Source organism: Solea solea, chromosome 15 (assembly GCF_958295425.1).
Source record: "Solea solea chromosome 15, fSolSol10.1, whole genome shotgun sequence".
Lineage (NCBI taxonomy): Eukaryota > Metazoa > Chordata > Actinopteri > Pleuronectiformes > Soleidae > Solea > Solea solea.
The window spans coordinates 8537942-8555569 of NC_081148.1; the positions used below are offsets into that span (position 1 = coordinate 8537942).

The window sequence follows — 17628 nt, forward strand, 5'->3', positions numbered from 1 at the left end:
AGATCACGTTGAGAAAACAGCTTGTTGTCATGGCACGAGAAGTGTCTGTCCGCTGTGACTTTGCCTCACAACACTGTCCGTGTACAGAATGAATTCATCATTCATCATTAGAATCATTGAGTAAACGCTCTTTGATTAATCAGACTGAGCGTGAGACTGTTATTTCCTGTAAATATACATTCACACACTTAATGTGACTTTGAGTAAAGTTTGCCCATCAATTTTTGAGTGATTTTTGAGTGATTTTAGTTTAAATATTCACATCTGGTACACGTTGTGTGTGTGTGTAATATTCATTTTACAAATGCAACAGGTGGCCCAAATGGTTTTCAGCCTGCAAATGTTCTTTTCCCTGTCACTGTTCAACCTTACAGTATTTATTTACACTTTCTTTCTCTCACACATTCCTTCCTAGTGAGCCAGGCCTTGGGCTGCCAGCGGAAGACGTGAAGTCAATCCAGGGAGCCAAGGCCACCGTCAGCTCTCCATGTTTAGAATAACCCAGTAAAAACTCCTGGGAACTGGACTGTGATCACACCGGCGCTTGGCAAAAGAGAATGACTGAGAGGTAAGATGAGTGAGAGGTAAGTACACAAAGGAGGGTTTTTTTTTCTCTCCCTTTTTTCAAAGAAGAGGTTGAAGTTGTAACTGAACCCAGGTTGGATATGTGGCGAAAAAAAATACACATGGCAATTAGAGATCTCTTGTGGGTTTGTTATCTACTCAGACGTGAATATCACATAACTCTGATCATGACTGTTTATCCTAGTGCTTTGGTTGTGTCATATGAAAGGTGAAAACTATTTAAGATTCAAAGCCTACGACCCCCCTGCCCCGCCCCCGCCCCGCCCCAGCCCCACTCTCAGTCAGCCACTTTCTTTTTTTTAACATTCACTTCTGAGATGATGTCATTTTACTGTTTTCGCTTAACGTCTGAGTTTATTATCGTTTAATTCAAACATTATCAGTGTTTTTTACTTTGAGTTTGCAGGTTTTAGAGCATCGGCGTTACTCGGGTCAGGCACTTTTAACAGATGGGTTTGTTTTGTGAGTCTACACATGCTTGCAACATACAGTATGTATAAACAATGTCTAAGACTTAATGATGCGGCATATACACGGCTCATTTGGTTTTTATCGCTCTGCATTTAATCATCGTTGTTTCGAGTATTTAAAACTTTATATATTGTGTTTTGACGAATCTCGAGACGGATTCCACTCTCTGACGAGTGGATCGATTGCATCAAGAGTTGTTTTCACATTGTTTTCTTCCCGAACCGACTGACCTTTTAGCCTTTCAAATATGTCAAAAACTGCATCTCTCGTCCTTAACTGCAATATGAGCAAAACTGAGTGGAACGAGTTGGAGTAAATTGGCCACCGCTGTAATCCGCTGCCTGTGGATCTACAGTGTATACCGCCTCTGCGCTGACACGACTCCAGCAGTAAAATGTCACATATTATTTTAAATCTCTCCTCCGGCTCATTATTCTGAGGCGTGCGGGCTCCTCCTCGGTGCCCCTGCGACAGTGTGTGCCTTTGACACGTGCGCAGGAAGGACGCACTATCAGTTTTTCTAATTACTTATTGGTCATGATCAATTAGCAGCATTTTGAGGCACTACGGTAACCTTGTATAAATACATTGGGGTTCAACAGCCATCATGGTTGACAATTAAATTGGTCTGTCACTGCTGGGCCCTTCATTAATCTCAACTTGTCATTCTTGTTTATGCTGGTTATAATGGTTGTGTGGGTATGTGAGAGGACTCCTGTGTGTGTGGTCTAGGTATTACTCATGTTGTGGGGACCTGAATTGCTTCACGCGGTGACATTTTGGGTATTTGTCTCCCTTATGGGGACAAAAAGCAAGTCCCCATCACATAAATCAATGAATTTAATGTTGATGATAGCCTTTGTTTTTTGGGGAAAGGTTATGGTGAGCTTGAGGTTAGGGTTGGGATTTGGCACAAAGCAGTCACGGTTGGGGCATGTGTGCGTGCGTGTGTGTGTACGGGGGTATAATCAAAACAGATTTGTGACGTGAGAGAGGTTAGAAGTCGTGTGTATATATGTGCGTGTCATGTGCACACGTGTGTTTATTTCGCAGTGGATTTACACATGTGCATATATTTATACATGCATGCGCATGGACGTGTGGGATGAGGAAATCTTTTTTAATCGTAACTGTCACGATGAAGCCAGTTGGCACCCTGAAGCAATTACCTCACGTGTCCTTGAGTGTTTTCTTTAAATTGCTGTGCGCTGTTTAGAGCCTTTCCAAATGACTTTGATAATCGCGCAGTAACGTGGCCGTTTACACCACATTAGAAAAAGCCCCACTCACTTAAACCCACCTTTACGTCGATTGAATTAGACAGAAAGGCTATTGTGTGTTGCGTTTAATTTCAAATCCATAATCCTCTCACCGTTATCCCTTCAACATTTGTGTAAAATAACAGTTTAATGGGTAAGTCAGAGGCTAACAATGTGAATCACTTTTATTATTGGTAATTTTATATGATTTTCTTTGTTAAAAGAGTGCTGAAGTGATCTCTTAAATGAAGTTATGAACACACACACACACACACACACATATATGTAGAGGCACACTCTTGTGTTCCACTGACCTTTTCCCCCCTTCTCTGTCATCTGACTGTCTTGGTGTGACCTCCCTCTTGGCAACAGGGTGGGTTGGCATCTCCAGCCCCCCCCCCCCCCATCATTGTTTGAGTGTATCTGACTGAAGACAAACAAAGAGTCTTGTGGACGTAGGGTCACCCTGGATCGTATTTACATATGAATGTCAGCACCTATTTTATAACTTGTCCGCTCCGTATACACACGGCTTTCAACAGCGAGGCCGTGAGTGTGTAGTTTTTCTGGATGTGTGTATTTATATGTGATCGTGAACAGGTAATGATACGTGGTGTGTGAACTTTTTAGAATACGTCTCGTGATTTTTTTTAAAAGAAAACAAAAAAGAAAGAAGATGATTCGTGATAAATAATTACTCAGTAATAAATTGAGAACCCATGGATACATTTCAGGCAGAATAAATATGGCTACTGCAGTGACAAGGCACTCATATATTTACTTACCTCATGTGGCACAAATATATCCCAAAATGTAATTGAATTACACAAATCTGCAGTGTTTAGTCAACATTTTACATTTGAGTTACTTCCTGTGATTAGCTAGTTTTGATAAGTAAATATAACAATACTAGTATATATACAAGTTCTGTTACCACACGTGTGTTAAAATGATTGAAAAGTCTGATTTAATTAGTAAAGATTAGTAAAGAAGTAAAGAAGTGACCTGGTAATTTCGAGTACGTCTATTTATGATTGAAAAACATTTCTGAATTAAATAGACAGCAGTAACAAGCGCAGTTATTTCATATTAGTCCTTTGTTCTTAATTGCTGCCAAGAATAGACCAACAAATAATGACTTGAGGAGGGGGGGAGAGGAGGGAGAGGAGGGAGGACGGTCACACTAATGCAGACAGACTTGTCACAACCCTGGGTGATGGGCATATGGACCCAGACACAGAGATACTCCTCACTAATTATGACTCCCTTCTACTAAGTGTCATGTCCGTGTGTGACTTTATGTAAATGTGTCTGTATACACCGTGAGGTGTGAGCCGTGAGCTAAGCTAAGGTGAGACTCCAGCCTAACAAGTTCTTAGTGTTTTTCTTTATTTTGTTTTATTTTATTTATTTATTTTTTTTTTTTTTTTAAGACACTATCCAACTTTTAATGCTTGCCAAAGCTCAGACTCGTTTCACATTATACAGTCTTTTTGAATTTTTTTTTTATGTAAATATTGAGCATGTTTGTTTAAAAAAAAAAAAAAAAAAAAAAGATGAAAAATTAATTGCAAGGTCAATTCCTGATTTGCACACACTCTGAGGAGGACAAGATGACATGAACAGCCTGTCCTCTGGTCTTACGCTCGCCATGGCCCCAACCCTAAATATTTAGCTTCATAACTCAAAGCGATCAACTAATAACACTTTATAGCTCACAATCTGAGGCTACTGCATCCACTGTACACGCGTAACTTTTACATTTCATGCAATAGTTTGCATTGTGGTTACAGTGTAATGCAGAGTAGAGCTTAATTGTGACAATCTAAGATTCTGTATCTTTGCTGCATATGAAACTCTTTAATCTCTGTGTTCTCTGGAAATGTTTGCATTTATAACATGAATAAAAAAAGTTGCTTGCACCATCGTTTCCCCCGTCCCACAGCAGACAGATCCTTGTTAGGTTTGCCAGCTGATAACTGAGGGTAATAACTGAGGGAGGCTGGTTAGCTGTGATTAAAATTCATATTCTACATCTCCATCACATTTGCATAGCCACGGGACAGGCCTGCAGCTCTCAGTGTCGGGGACTGAGCTGGTGCTTTTGTCAAAGGACGTGATGGATGAACACCACTCACACATCAGTGAACGTATGAACACACGTAAACACATAATGCATACGCACGACCCGTAATAACACGCTCACAGTCAGCCTGCGTCTCCCTCCTCTCCTTGCGTTCCAGTTGAGTAAGAACAGGCCTGCATCATTTCACCTCAGGGTGCCTGCCGGGGTCAGAGGTCGTGTGTAATGGCCCACTGCATCTCCCAGCACAGTACGTCTACTCCAGGAGTCGACACACTCCGCTACTCCCTTTTCCTCCTCCCAACCATTTTATCAAAGCCAATGCACTGACAAGGAGTGTGTGCATGCGTGTGTGTGTGTGTCACAGACATTTGTTACCTCTTCAGGACCTTTTCTGCCTTAAACACTGATCTTTACAGGACTTACAGTCCTTATGGAGACCAAAACCCGGTCCTAATGAGGCAGAACCTCATTTCTGAGGAACTGTTTAAATGTAGGGCTAAGATCTGAAGTGTGGTTAGGTTAAGCTTAGGGTTAAGCATCAGTGGTTATGTGTGTGCATGTGTGTGTGAGAGAGTAAACATGTGACAAATGACAGTCAAATGTCTCAGTCTTGCAGAACTACAGAAGAGCAGAAGAAGCTATGATCTGTCCAGCACCCACTTCTGAGTCTTCACTGTGTAAATAATTGGCGACAGTTATGGTCTGCCGACTTTATTTAAATTACATGTCAATTAAGCAGAGATCAGTGTGAAGTTTATAGTAATATACAATATAAGCACAATATAATTGTTATATGTGATGTTTTAATGTCATTATTTATTGTCATTAATCTGACAAACAAGAGTATGGCAAGTCATTTTTACTTTTCTCTATGTCTCATGAAGTTGACTCATAAAACATATGGAGACATTTAACTTGCCACAAATTTACAGTAATTAAATTAGATTGGAGACATTCTATGAAACCTATTTTCAACCAAACGGTACACACAGCTTATATATAACAATATGATCAACACAAGTAGTGTAAGGAAAAGTTCTGTAAAAAAAATAAAAATAAAAAGTAAATGTTCCACTCATTTTTTCAATCTATAAATTTATCGTTTCCATCCCGATGAGATGCAGTGATTCTTTTAGCTGCTTCATCGTCAGATCATTATGGGATGAGACACTTTCATGCACATTTAGTTAATTTTGTCCACTACCAGTAGCAGATACAAACACAGACTCATCAGCAGTGGCAGGATACATTCCAAGCACTCACAATATAGTGTATTTTTTATTTGCATTAATTTATCACTGCATGTATATTGTGTTGAATAAAACGGTTGCAGTCGAGGAAGCGGGGAAACTGTCACAGTTAATATAGACGGGGGATTAATAATATCCTCTGGCAGATAACAAATTGTGGTTTGATACGATATTGGTTTACGGATCTCCTGAGTTTCACTGACGACCGTGTCAATACTAATCAGGAACAGGTGACAAGTGACTGTGTCTAAGAGGTTGCAAAAAAGTTTATTCTATCATTTATTGAGGATCATGTGTGTATTTTATTTCTCAGTGATTATCCTGTTAAACTAACACAATGTTATTGTTTCTCTATTTGCCATTTGGAAGTGGATGCAGCATAAACTATGCTGTCCACTGCTCTCTCGTTAAAGACGGTATTTTTCCTCAACCTCTCCGTCTAATTCTCACCTCTCCTGTTACCAGTTGTCACCCGTGTTCTCCTCTTTTGTAGCAGCCTCGCTAATTACATCAGTCGTAAGGAAAACCCAGGGACATCGCTGAGATGTGTAACGGCAGACCAGAAAAAACAACTATAATACATTGGGAATCATTATCTCTCGGAATTGCTTCAGCAAAGTACACATTCTTTACTTCACTTTGTTGTTTTATTTCCCCTGTTGTTGCTGCTGCTGAAATGTGTTGTTTTGGGTGAGATGACACATAGAAATTGGGCCATTATAAAACTAATGGCTATACTTATCTGGAAGAATATACACAACTAATGTCTGCTTAGTGTTACATGCTTTTATTTTTATTCAAAAGAGGCAGTTTTTTTGTTTTTTTTTAAGTGCAAACATCTGTTGTGTATTTTTACAATGGTCTAGAAACATTTCAGTGTTTGTTTGTGTATGAACAATCAGCGTATGAAGACACTAACCTCCAAATAACTCAATATCAACCAACACCAAGGTCTCACTGCTTAATTGAAAATAAAGGAATAGCAGCATTTATATACTGGCTTGGAGGTTTAACGTTACAAATGGTCACATAAATGAAATGGTTAAAATGCACTCAACCTTGAAACAAATGGGTCTTATTTCTGTTTGCTTGTTTGTGGGAAAGCAGGCTTGTGATAAATCCGCTTCACATATTGTGTCACGCTTATATGGAGATCACTCTTTTACACCCTGGACCAAAAGCTGTAGTGATCAATTCCAGGCCAGAGTCTTCCTCTCATTAAAAACTCAAATATGGTGAGAAATACGGTCTAATGGCACATTTTGGTTGCCCGGCTTTGTCATGTTGACACATTTTAAGTGAACTGCTTTTCCCTGGTTACTGCAGCGATGAAAGTCAGCGGAGAGGCGGACGGTGATGGCCTCTCATGCTAAAGACCAGGGATTAGCGTGTGTACTGTATGTGTGTGAGAGAAAGAGAGGTAGCTGTAGCTAACTAAGTGACGCAGTGATGTCATATCCCTCGTATTTTCACATGGTAACCCGATAGCTCGGCACAATCCAAAGCGAGCAATTTTTGGCTCAAGCACACTTGACATAACAGAGAGATAATTGTAGACTTTGTGTCCGCGGACCCTCCAGAGATTCACAGGATCAAACCCTCTAAGATTTCAGACACTTTGATGATGTGTTAATGCCTGGAAAAACATTAACCGCTTCAGAGATCACACATGGAATGATGTAAATGTAGTGTGGTTCAAGTTAGCTGCCCCCTCGTTTTAGGAGATGATGTAAATTTAGTTAGTTTGCTTTCTGAGATATTTTGTCTCAGCTGTTGCCAGGGTGTTGAATGGAAAATGCATTAATAGCATTTTTCCATTTTCACACCTTTGATCCACTAAGTTGCCATTATAAATGACTTAGCGGGTGAAATTCTTTTGTGTAATGTAGTAATGGGAACTGCAGTGTATAGAGACTAATTCTGTTGAGGTCAGTAGAACTCAGTAATTATCATTAAATGCCGGATGACAGGAGTCTTTAGCTGATTTTTCAGACGGGATGTGAAAATAACGCAACTGTAATAGTAAATTATTGAGATGTATTTAACTTTATGTGCACTGGTGACATTAGTTGGATTACACATGGTGTTTTGCAGCAGTTGCACATATTCACACCAGGCAGCTGGCTGGTAATGTGCATTTTGTGTGTGCCTCACTAAGGCCGTAACTAAGATTCAAAGCATTTTATGAGAATAAATCAGAATACTTGAATAACCTGATAAGTTTGGATCATTCAAGAGTAATAATAGTTCTGGACCGCTACACACTCACTGGCTTCATGCATGACTCTGTCCTGTGGAGGTCCAAAAAGACATCAAAAGAGAAAGTTATTCAATGAATTAGATAAAAGTAACCAACTGCTAAACCTCAACTTATTTTTGCATTCAGACAATGTGAGTAAAAAAGTAATATCTCTCTAAATACCAATATTGACTACAAACCCAATTATTTCTCCTATGAGGACAGAGATTAATAAAGAACTGAAGAAACACCAGAAACTCACCTTTCATAATTCTGAGCACTGGCAAATCTGCTTCTGTTCATTAAGATGGACAGAAGAACAGATACATTTCTGGAATTTTTTAATCCCAAACCAGGAAAAAAATCCACTTATACAGCAATAAAATATCGAACACATCAAAAAAAAAAAAAATAGAAATACTTTAATTTATACTCCACAGAACAGAACTATTAACAGACTAAAAATGTGAAGAAAACCACAAGTACAATAATTATTATTAACACTGTACGTCGTGACATGGGGGGAGTGGCACTTTCTTTTACAAGGATACAAAAACTTTTTTCAAGTTCACTTAGTTGCCTTGAAGCTACACAGGAAATGGTAAAAATGTCTTTGAAAAGTGGGAGAGTTGCGTGAAGTTTAAAACCAAACAGTTACGTTTATATTGCATGACACCTGGCATTAATGACAAGCTTCCACGAGTTAGTCACTTTTCCTTAAGGATTTTCCATGAATAGTCTCATCAATATTTAGCCCCGGAGCTGTATTTGTTTTATTTTTTTATTTTTTTTGTGGAAACGTCTCATTAGTTTATGAGATCTGTGTTCTTAACCACACGCTGTCTGAATGAATACAGTATAATGACTACATTCAGAAATGCCAAAGACACTTGATGTATTTGAACCCATCAGTGATATTAAAGGCAACTTGACATCAAAGCATCAACAGCACAAAGAAAACAAGAGTCTCCAAATTGCTCTGACATAAATCAATAGTAATTATGGATATTATTTATAATAACGCTACCAAAGGAGTGATGGATATCAGCACAACTGCAGGCCAGCTGCAGAACTGTCGCCCTATATTAAATGAAGCTTTGTAAACAGACTCATCCCAGAATTTGAACTCTTTTTCCTCCGTCATCTGACGTGTTTATGAGCTTTAGCATTGTCAGTTGTGTTATCGCTCGCGTGTGACTGTGTTTTGATGCGGCTTATGATGAACATGTTGCCTGACGTTCATTTGATTAATAACTCGGAGACAAGATGACAAATTAAAAGTGGCAGCAATGCAGGAAGTAGCACCAGTAGTAGTAGCAATATCAATGGAAGACCATGTCAATTAATTGTGTATATATAACAACAGAGGGAATTGTAGCAGGCGTTCTGTGCTGGAGGAGATAACTTTTGTTGCGGTAACCATGATAATTTGAATAAAATAAATGTCAAATGTCAGTAAATATTTTTTTTTTTTTTTTTAATCACTAGCCTTTGGTTGGATGATAAAATAATGTAAATGCAATGTCCAATTACTGCCTGTCCTGGAGGTTTCACTCACCTTTTATGGTCTTCACGCGCTGAGGCCACTTACAGTCTGATGTGCAAATGAAGATGCAAGTGGCCAGAGAGTGACACTAGATTATGCACAATTCTTACTCGAAATAACACTGCTCTTGCACTTATACGTATATTTATTGTCATATAAAAGTCACCTTTTATGGGGATTATTCCCAAAAGAGTGGAAAAAATGCATATGTATAAAAATGCATTCCTAGTTTCAGTCAGTGTGCTTTGTATGCTTGTGTGCGTCCGTGTAACAGCAGTTGCATTGTCAGTTGTGTTCATATTTCTGCGACGAGCCTCGTATATAAGCGTGAGTATGTGTGCTTGTTATTATTTATTCCAGCTGACGTGTCACATCTTGTGTTATCTGTGCATGTAGGAGTTTAGGCTGCTCACCCTGATTTATGGCCCTGAGGTTTAACTGTGTATATTTACAGTCTCATGACCTGAGAATGACACTCACTGGGCTGAGCAAGGAGGGGAGAGAGGGCCGGGGGGGTCATGTACTGTAACACACACACACACACACACACACACACATAACATGTTTAATCTTGTACAGCCACTGCAGAACAAATATTATTCTGCTGAAATCTAAAAATCTTTTTTCCTTTATTTATATATAACTCTACGAGTGAATGATAATGCATCCGTTGTTGTGATACACTCGTGTTGTGATCACGGTCATTATTTACTGTGATTAAGTTAAACCTCTTAATGGCGGTTTGACAAAATGTATTCAGGGAAATGTGGGCTAATTGGAGTTGAATTAGATCGCGCAATCCTGGAAAGAGTGGTTACTAAAAATGCAAATGACAACACTTCAATATAATCAAGAAAATTACTTGGCGTTGCAGAAGGAGACAGAAGAAAGAAAAAAAAGAAAAACGCCTGAGCGTTAAATAAGATGACAGCTTGTTGTTTACCGATCCCAGCACCCGGAGGTGATGCTGGTGGTTCGACACCTCAGCTCCAGGCTGTCATGGGGCCCATTTCCAGGGAGGCAAAAGGTGCATGGCAGAGAAAACAGTTCACATGGATTTGATATCACCACTGGTGATAGTTTGTACCTTTGCAATGTCGTGCTAAAAATGTTGAGGGGTCAGTGTGTGTGTGTGTGTGTGTGATTTACGCGTCTGTGTGAAACTCTATCAGGATAAATCACATGGCCTCATTTGTGGCCGACACTGTCGATACAGTTTCTCACCCCCGTTTCATTTTTTTTTTTCTTACTCTGCTGTCACAGCGTATATGCTGCTCTTTTGTCATTGGCTTCTGTTCTCCTCTTTTGTTTAATTTTGCTCCTCCTCTTTCTGTCTCTACATTTCTTCCTGCTCCTACAGTTGAGCTTCACTGACTCCTTTCCTCAAGTTCTCTCTTTAAGAGTAAGGACTGAAGTGATCATTGTGAGTCACGCTTTTGTTTTTAGTGACTTTGCTTGAGTCACGATACCGTTAGTGTAGCTTAGCAGACTTTGATGCACCACATTATTGTTTAGTTAATAGCTGGAAACTTTTTTCGCTGTCGTACTCACTATGCACATACATAGACATAAAAACATACAATAAAACAACACAAACATGAGATAGAGGTTTAAAAACAGGACGAGAAGAAGCCTGTCTGAGATACGTAGCGTGACGATGCACCGGTGCACTGACAGGCTCCACCTGCACTGTATCATTACTCTGGTAGCCCAAGGGAAGGGTACTGAAAAATGGAACCGTTAGCGCCAATTATTTTGGTACTATTTCTAATGGAAACGCAAAAAATATGTACCGAAACATGCCAACAGCTCCATGCTCAAAACACTTGAACTCATCATCTGCGGTTGAAATGGGAATTCCATGAGTAGCTGACTGATTTCTTGCTGCTTCAGTGGCGTTTGCCTCTTTTGGTTTTGTCGTACAGACTGAGAGGTCAGACGTGCTGCATGCAGGTATAGGCAGGTCAGTTAGTGATAGACAGGTACGGCAGGGATTTGATCCCCACACTTTTATGTAAATGATTTGCCATGTTTATCACATATATTGCGAGGGCTACGCAAGACAACAGTGTTTTGCCTTTTATTGTCAAACCGCTGTATTTATTGATGGCTAACCCTCGCTTTAGTGAACACATGTGAGATTGACATTCATCTTCTCCTCTCGCTCTTGGGGTAAAAAGAAAGAAAATAAACTAACAGTTATTTTCTACATTATTGAACTACTCCTTTAACTCTGCTTCCCCCCCCCCCCCCCCCCCGCTCCTTCTCTCCCTCCTCTTTGCTCTCTGTGTTTGGAGATTCGAGCAATCTGATTGGTCCAGCAGGAATAAATGCTGTGAAGCCGGGCTTGGAGAAGGAGTCACTGTGTTTTATGAGCCATTAAAGTTTTATTCATCCCTGCACCGAGGCAGCCTTCGGCCATGGGGTCACCATGCTTTAAATAAACTCCCATCATTCCTCTACCCCCCTCCTCTCCAATATCTGCCTTGCACCCTCCTAAAACCCCTCCACCCACAGACTTAATGGACTGTTTATTGTTTGATGTTCAAGTCCGACTTCATCATTTTTTCCCTCTCCCTCTCTCTCTGTTTTTTGCCCTCCACTTGTGTTCAGTGGTATAGAGGTTTGACTGATGTGGTCGGTCCGTGTTTTCGTAGTACGTGAGTGTGTGTGGAAGAGAAAGCGAGTCCGTGTCTCTGCTGTGTGCGTAACTTACCGTGGCGTGTTGTGATTTTGTCTCTGTCCACTCCTTCAACTCTGACGGCTGCATTCTCAAACGTGCGAGGGAGAAGCGTCGTATAGCAGTACATCCACTGTTGTCCAACAGAGATTATTAAAAACATCGTTCCGCGACTCACATCTGCACTGGACGACATTCCTTTATTGTCTCAATAACTTTAAATACGTGTTAAATGGTCCTAACTTCTGCGAACTGTCATATCGCAGAGTGATGATGATTTGCTGACTGTGGTCTGCCTCCTGAGAAGAAGATGCAGCATCATGTGACAAGGTGCCACTCCTGTTTGTTCCCTTTGTGAAGTGTGGGCTGTATCTTTACCTTGTGAAAGAACACTGTGATGACTTTTCACGCTTGTAAATACCAGTCTTGCCGTGTTGGAAACAGCTAAGCAGTGATTTAACCTTTAACCTAAACTATTTATCAAAGTGTACGTCCTGCACCATCTCACTAATGTACATCCCCACATTTAAAAAAAAAAAATACATCTAATGCCAGTACTGTATTACTGGTTCCAGGCTTTTCATGGGATTTGTTGACAATAAGCTTATCTTTATACTTTGACGATGCAATAGTTCACCGTCCTGGAGCCTGTGAAGATCTTTCTGGCCAAGAGGGACAGGGGAGTTTGCAGAGTTTCCCCTTGCATGTTGTGTTACAGCTGACCCTGTCCTCAACTTTGACCCATGACCCCAGCAGAGATCTGTCATGAAAGGGAGCTGCTTAACACAAAATGGAGCCTGGTTCAAGAGTCAGAAAGCGAGAGGGAGAAACGTAGACAGAGCGAGAGAGGGAGAGAGGCGCACAGGCGACTCATTTATCTTCTCTCGCGCTCTCTCAGCTGCATTTTTTTTTTCTCCCCTGCTCGCGTTTGCTTTCTCCTTTGTTTTCTCTGCACAGAAACAGTTGCTCTTTCTTTCCTTTACTTCTCTGTTAACACTCCCCGGCTTTCTTCTTGCCCTCCCTCGGTTTCCTTTGGACAACAGCATGCAATCATCAGTGGCCACCACAGGTACGGATTCATGGCAGCCAGGACCAGCAGGATTCTGGGAGGGAATTTGTGAGACGAGGCATTAATGAGAGGGACAGAGAAAGGCCTCGTCAGCCGGCGAGAAATATATGCAAATGAGATGCACACACCAAAAGGACCCTGGGTAGGCAAGGCAAGCACCCGGCCGAGATCCCGCTGAGCTCTGAGGAAGATGAGCGGCTCAGGTCAGAAGAATGGCAACAAAACACCTCCTACTTCTTTTCTTCTGCTCTTTCTTTTTTCTTCATCCTGCATCTGAGAGGGCAGAGAAAATGCAAACAGGTTAACACAAAAGCGGAGAGATGAAGTGGTCGTGTAACAGTGTTGTTGTTGATGTTTTTTTTTTTTTTACTACAATTGCTAGGTAGATTATTTATTTATTTATTGATATAGTTTTATATTCATCTGTGCAGGAGCAGATTCAACACGTGTGTTTTACATCAAAACGTTGCACAATTTCAATTAGTCAGGATTTATGAGAGTTAAAAATAAAAGATAAAACTCAAATTAAGCTCTGAAATTGTGCTTATTGAAGTCATTTTTGTTAATAGAAAAAATAATAATAATAACATTTATTTCCTATGTCACATAATTTGGTAATTAAACTCCTAACATGTTTATTTAATCATCATAGTTAAGAGTTTATAATGGCACATGGTATAAGTTTCAACAATAAAATGCATTTGTGTGAAAAGACAAAAGACAGTTGTGATTGGCAGGATTGTTTTTTTGTTTACACATGTGATGCTGAATGTGGTTTAAATTCACTTTCAGTATTTCCAGGGCTGCTTTTAATTTTGTATTTATTTTTTTTTTAAGTAGTAAAATGCTTATACTTTTACATTAAGTTTTTTTTTACATTTTTAAAATGAAACAGTTAATTTTCATTTTATTTATTTGTTTTACAAATCTATGGGAATAATTGGAATATAATCACATTTTTAATAATCCTTAAAACTAAAACACAATTTACTTTGCAATAGGTAATTATATTTAATTTGGTTTATTTGCATTTTTTCGTCAGTGTCAGACAGAAGATTATTAAAAAGTCCTGTTGCAAACATTTAATAACAAATAGTTTTTTTTATCGTAATTGATTTAAAATTCGTAATTGTATAGTCCACGTGTTGTATTTCTAAAATAATGTCATTTTCAGGGGTTTGTTTGTTTGTTAGTTTTTTATTTTTGTCGTTTTTTTTAACATCCACCACTGCTCCTCCTCTCCTCCCCGCATCGCTCCTGCGGGAGTTAACGCGCCGCTGACTGTTTCTGATGTAACTGCCGCTGCAGAAGAAAAAAAAAAAACAGAGAAGGGAAATAAAGAAAACGAATAAAACTCGGGATGACACATCGGTCATTGCCTTGATAACGTATGGGGAGCGTTAAATGCGCCGCAGCTGGAGAGAGAGATGGCGCACACATGAAAACCTCCAAACACCGTCTCCTTCGGCTGTAGAATAAACAAGAGGAAACAGGAGGAGAATAAAAGAAGAAGAGGGGAAAAAAATCCATTGAGTCTTGGGGAAGAAAATGAGAGTGGCACCTGATGATGTCGACTTTGACACGTGTTAATTGCTGCTCAGCTCTCCTCATTAGGGAGTCTCAAATTATTTTAGCGCTCCGGGCCACAACGGCTTGTTTGGTTTGTGAGGAGAAGAGGCAATCTGGCCCAAAGTTAACCAGGCGTTATAGAGCACAATTTAACTGCCATGCAATATTAGGCTATTAAACAAACATCTATGTAAAAAATAATAATAATAGGTAATTATTAAAACCAAACACAATAGAAATCATACAATTTAAAAAAAAAAGGGAATTAAATAATGTTTATAAAGAAACAAGGCATTTCTACAGCACTTTATTTTATTGTATTGTTATATTATAATACAGTGGAATTATTTTTTATTCCCAATCAGAACATTTTCTCTTCTGACAACTTTCCAGACACAAAGTGTTGATTTTGATGTGTGTATGTCTGTGTGTGTGTGCTCCACGTTTCGCTCTGATAATCAAAGATTTACAGTGACTGTATTGCTAAATCAATAACATGCTGGAAATCAATCACATCCTCTGCGGATCAAATGCTCTCCTCATCAGTATCCTGCATTTAAATATGACAATATGTGACTTCAACCCAAGAAAGTATATTCACATATTCAGTGAACAATATCTTTTTTTTAATTCCTTTTTTGTGTGTGATTATAATCAGATACGTGTCCGTCTGCAGCCTCGAGGTCAGACTCTTCCTCTATCCACACACACACACACGCTGATTCAGTCCAGTGCTCGTGCACCCTCCCTCATCCATTCTGCAAGATTACTTGTTACCTGTTGACATGTATTTATATGGCCTTGCATGGTGAATTATAAAGCCTTTGTTATTGCCCTGGCTTGGGGTCGGGCCTCTTGTTTATGACACCAGTAATGGCGGTAATTGTTATTGTTGAGATTACCTGTCAAGAGGACCTGGGTGGTGAGCTCGGGGAAGGCGTCCCTCTCTTGACAAGGGGTGACAGGGGGACGGCGGAGAGGACAAGGGGGTAGAGAGATGTGGGAATGGAGGCTGGGACACCCTGATGACTTCTCCACTGATAATCAGCTGCCGTGGCCTGTGGGATAATTCAGCTGTCAATGCCACCTAGCAAGGCCCAGCATCAGCCAACTGGGCCCCAGCTGGCGTCACTCATTTGGACTGAAGATGGGGATGGAGGTGAAAATAAGGGTGAAGAGATGCTGGAGCAGGAGGACATAAAAGGTGTGGAGACGGTGTCTTCATGTCGCTCTCGCTGGGTTGGCCTTCAGATATAATAAATTGCAGTTTTTATGAAACATTTCTTTGCAGATTGGAGGAGGAAAAATCTCAGTTTACAAATGTTTATCACACATGCATCTACTTTTAGGAGCCTAAAATAAACTTACATCTCTCTTTTCAATAAGTACACATAATTACAAGACAACGCAATTAGCAAATCACAGAGGTTGCAGTTAACATTTTTGTTGTGTGCCTATTTTCTTACAAAATTAGATATTTTCCCCTAATTGTTCAGCCATTTTCAAGCATAGCAACAGCGAGTGCATCAGTGTTTGTCGAGGATTTCAAAGGCCACATATTATTCACAATTTCCTATGGTTTACAAATGAATATCAAATTGTGGATATTTATTGAATTTATTGAATGAATGTGCAACTGATCAATTCCCACTCGCGTGAACCTGGAGAGTGGAACAAATCTACAGTTGCATGTATGCAACTAAAACTTCAAGATTTGATTGAAAACACCATCACATTAACAGCATCAACGCCAAATTTCTGATAGTGTTGGGTTTAATTTTCGTTAAATACTTTATGGACCTAAATGAGATGTTTGTGGCCTTTTGTTTTTTTTTTACGGTGCAACTTAATTCCTTCTTGTGCGAGGAGAGATCTCGTTGTCTCCCCGGACACGTGTGCATCATAAAGAGGGCAACAGCAGCTAAAATGGCAGGCAAATCACTTTTCGAATGGTTTTGGAGCAGCTATCAGTGTCATCCCTGAAAGGCTGTCTTTATCAATGATTCTGCCTGATGGAGTGGAGGGGTGGGGGTCGGGTGGTGGGGTGCAGTGTCCTATCTGTCTCTGAAATCATACATACTTTAAGGGCTGGGAGCTGCTGAGTAACGGTCAAAGATTTGGAAAAGCCGAAGCCCCCGGGTAGCAAATGGCAAGCTGTTTTTTTTTTTTATCTGTATTCCTCTGTTGCAACACAGGGTTGTAACACTGCACCACTGCTACTCCACTGGGATAATGACACTGAGGAAATAGTGCCAGGAAATTGTCTGCACTGCTTTTTCTTATGTAGGATATGAGGTATTTTATGCACAACTGAAAGATTTTTGGTCCATATTTTTTATTCACCATGCAGAGCATGATTTGAAATACACAGGGTTTCTTTTATCACCTTCTCAAAATGTAATGAGAGGTCTGTGGGTATCATTCACTACTATATACTGTTCACTATTGTTAAAGCACATTTAAGATTTATAGTTTTTGTCTGCTGAAAAAGAAACAGATTTTTAAGTGAATTTACCCATCAATGCATACAATATTTCACTCATCTGTGGCTGCAACTAATCATCCTGTTCATTATTTTCAAATATTTCTTATGTGCTAAACTTCAAACTGTTTACAAATGTCTTCTTTGGGCTACAAACCAAATATAATAGATTTTTTTTTATTGAAATAGAGGAGCAGAGAAAACAAACTATCAGAAGTCGTTATTTAAATAATTGAAACTCAAAGCAATTAATTGAATTTCACAGTGAGCAATTAATTCAGAAGTTAATTACTGTAGCCCCAAACTAGACTTGTTTACTCTTTTAATTTACATTTATATTGCGGATCTCACGTTAACGTGGCACGGCAATATTTCTGGATGTGACAGAAGAG

General features: G+C 39.6%; 1 long non-coding RNA gene across 1 annotated transcript in view; it reads left to right on the top strand.

Moving 5' to 3' along the window:
* Positions 1–13979, top strand: part of LOC131474512 (uncharacterized) — a 93393-nt gene extending 79414 nt beyond the window's left edge. Inside the window, exons 4-5 of the long non-coding RNA XR_009242296.1 lie at positions 416–568; positions 13160–13979. This is a non-coding gene — a long non-coding RNA (uncharacterized LOC131474512). The remainder of the gene's footprint in view (positions 1–415; positions 569–13159) is intronic.
* The last annotated feature ends 3649 nt before the right edge of the window (positions 13980–17628 follow it).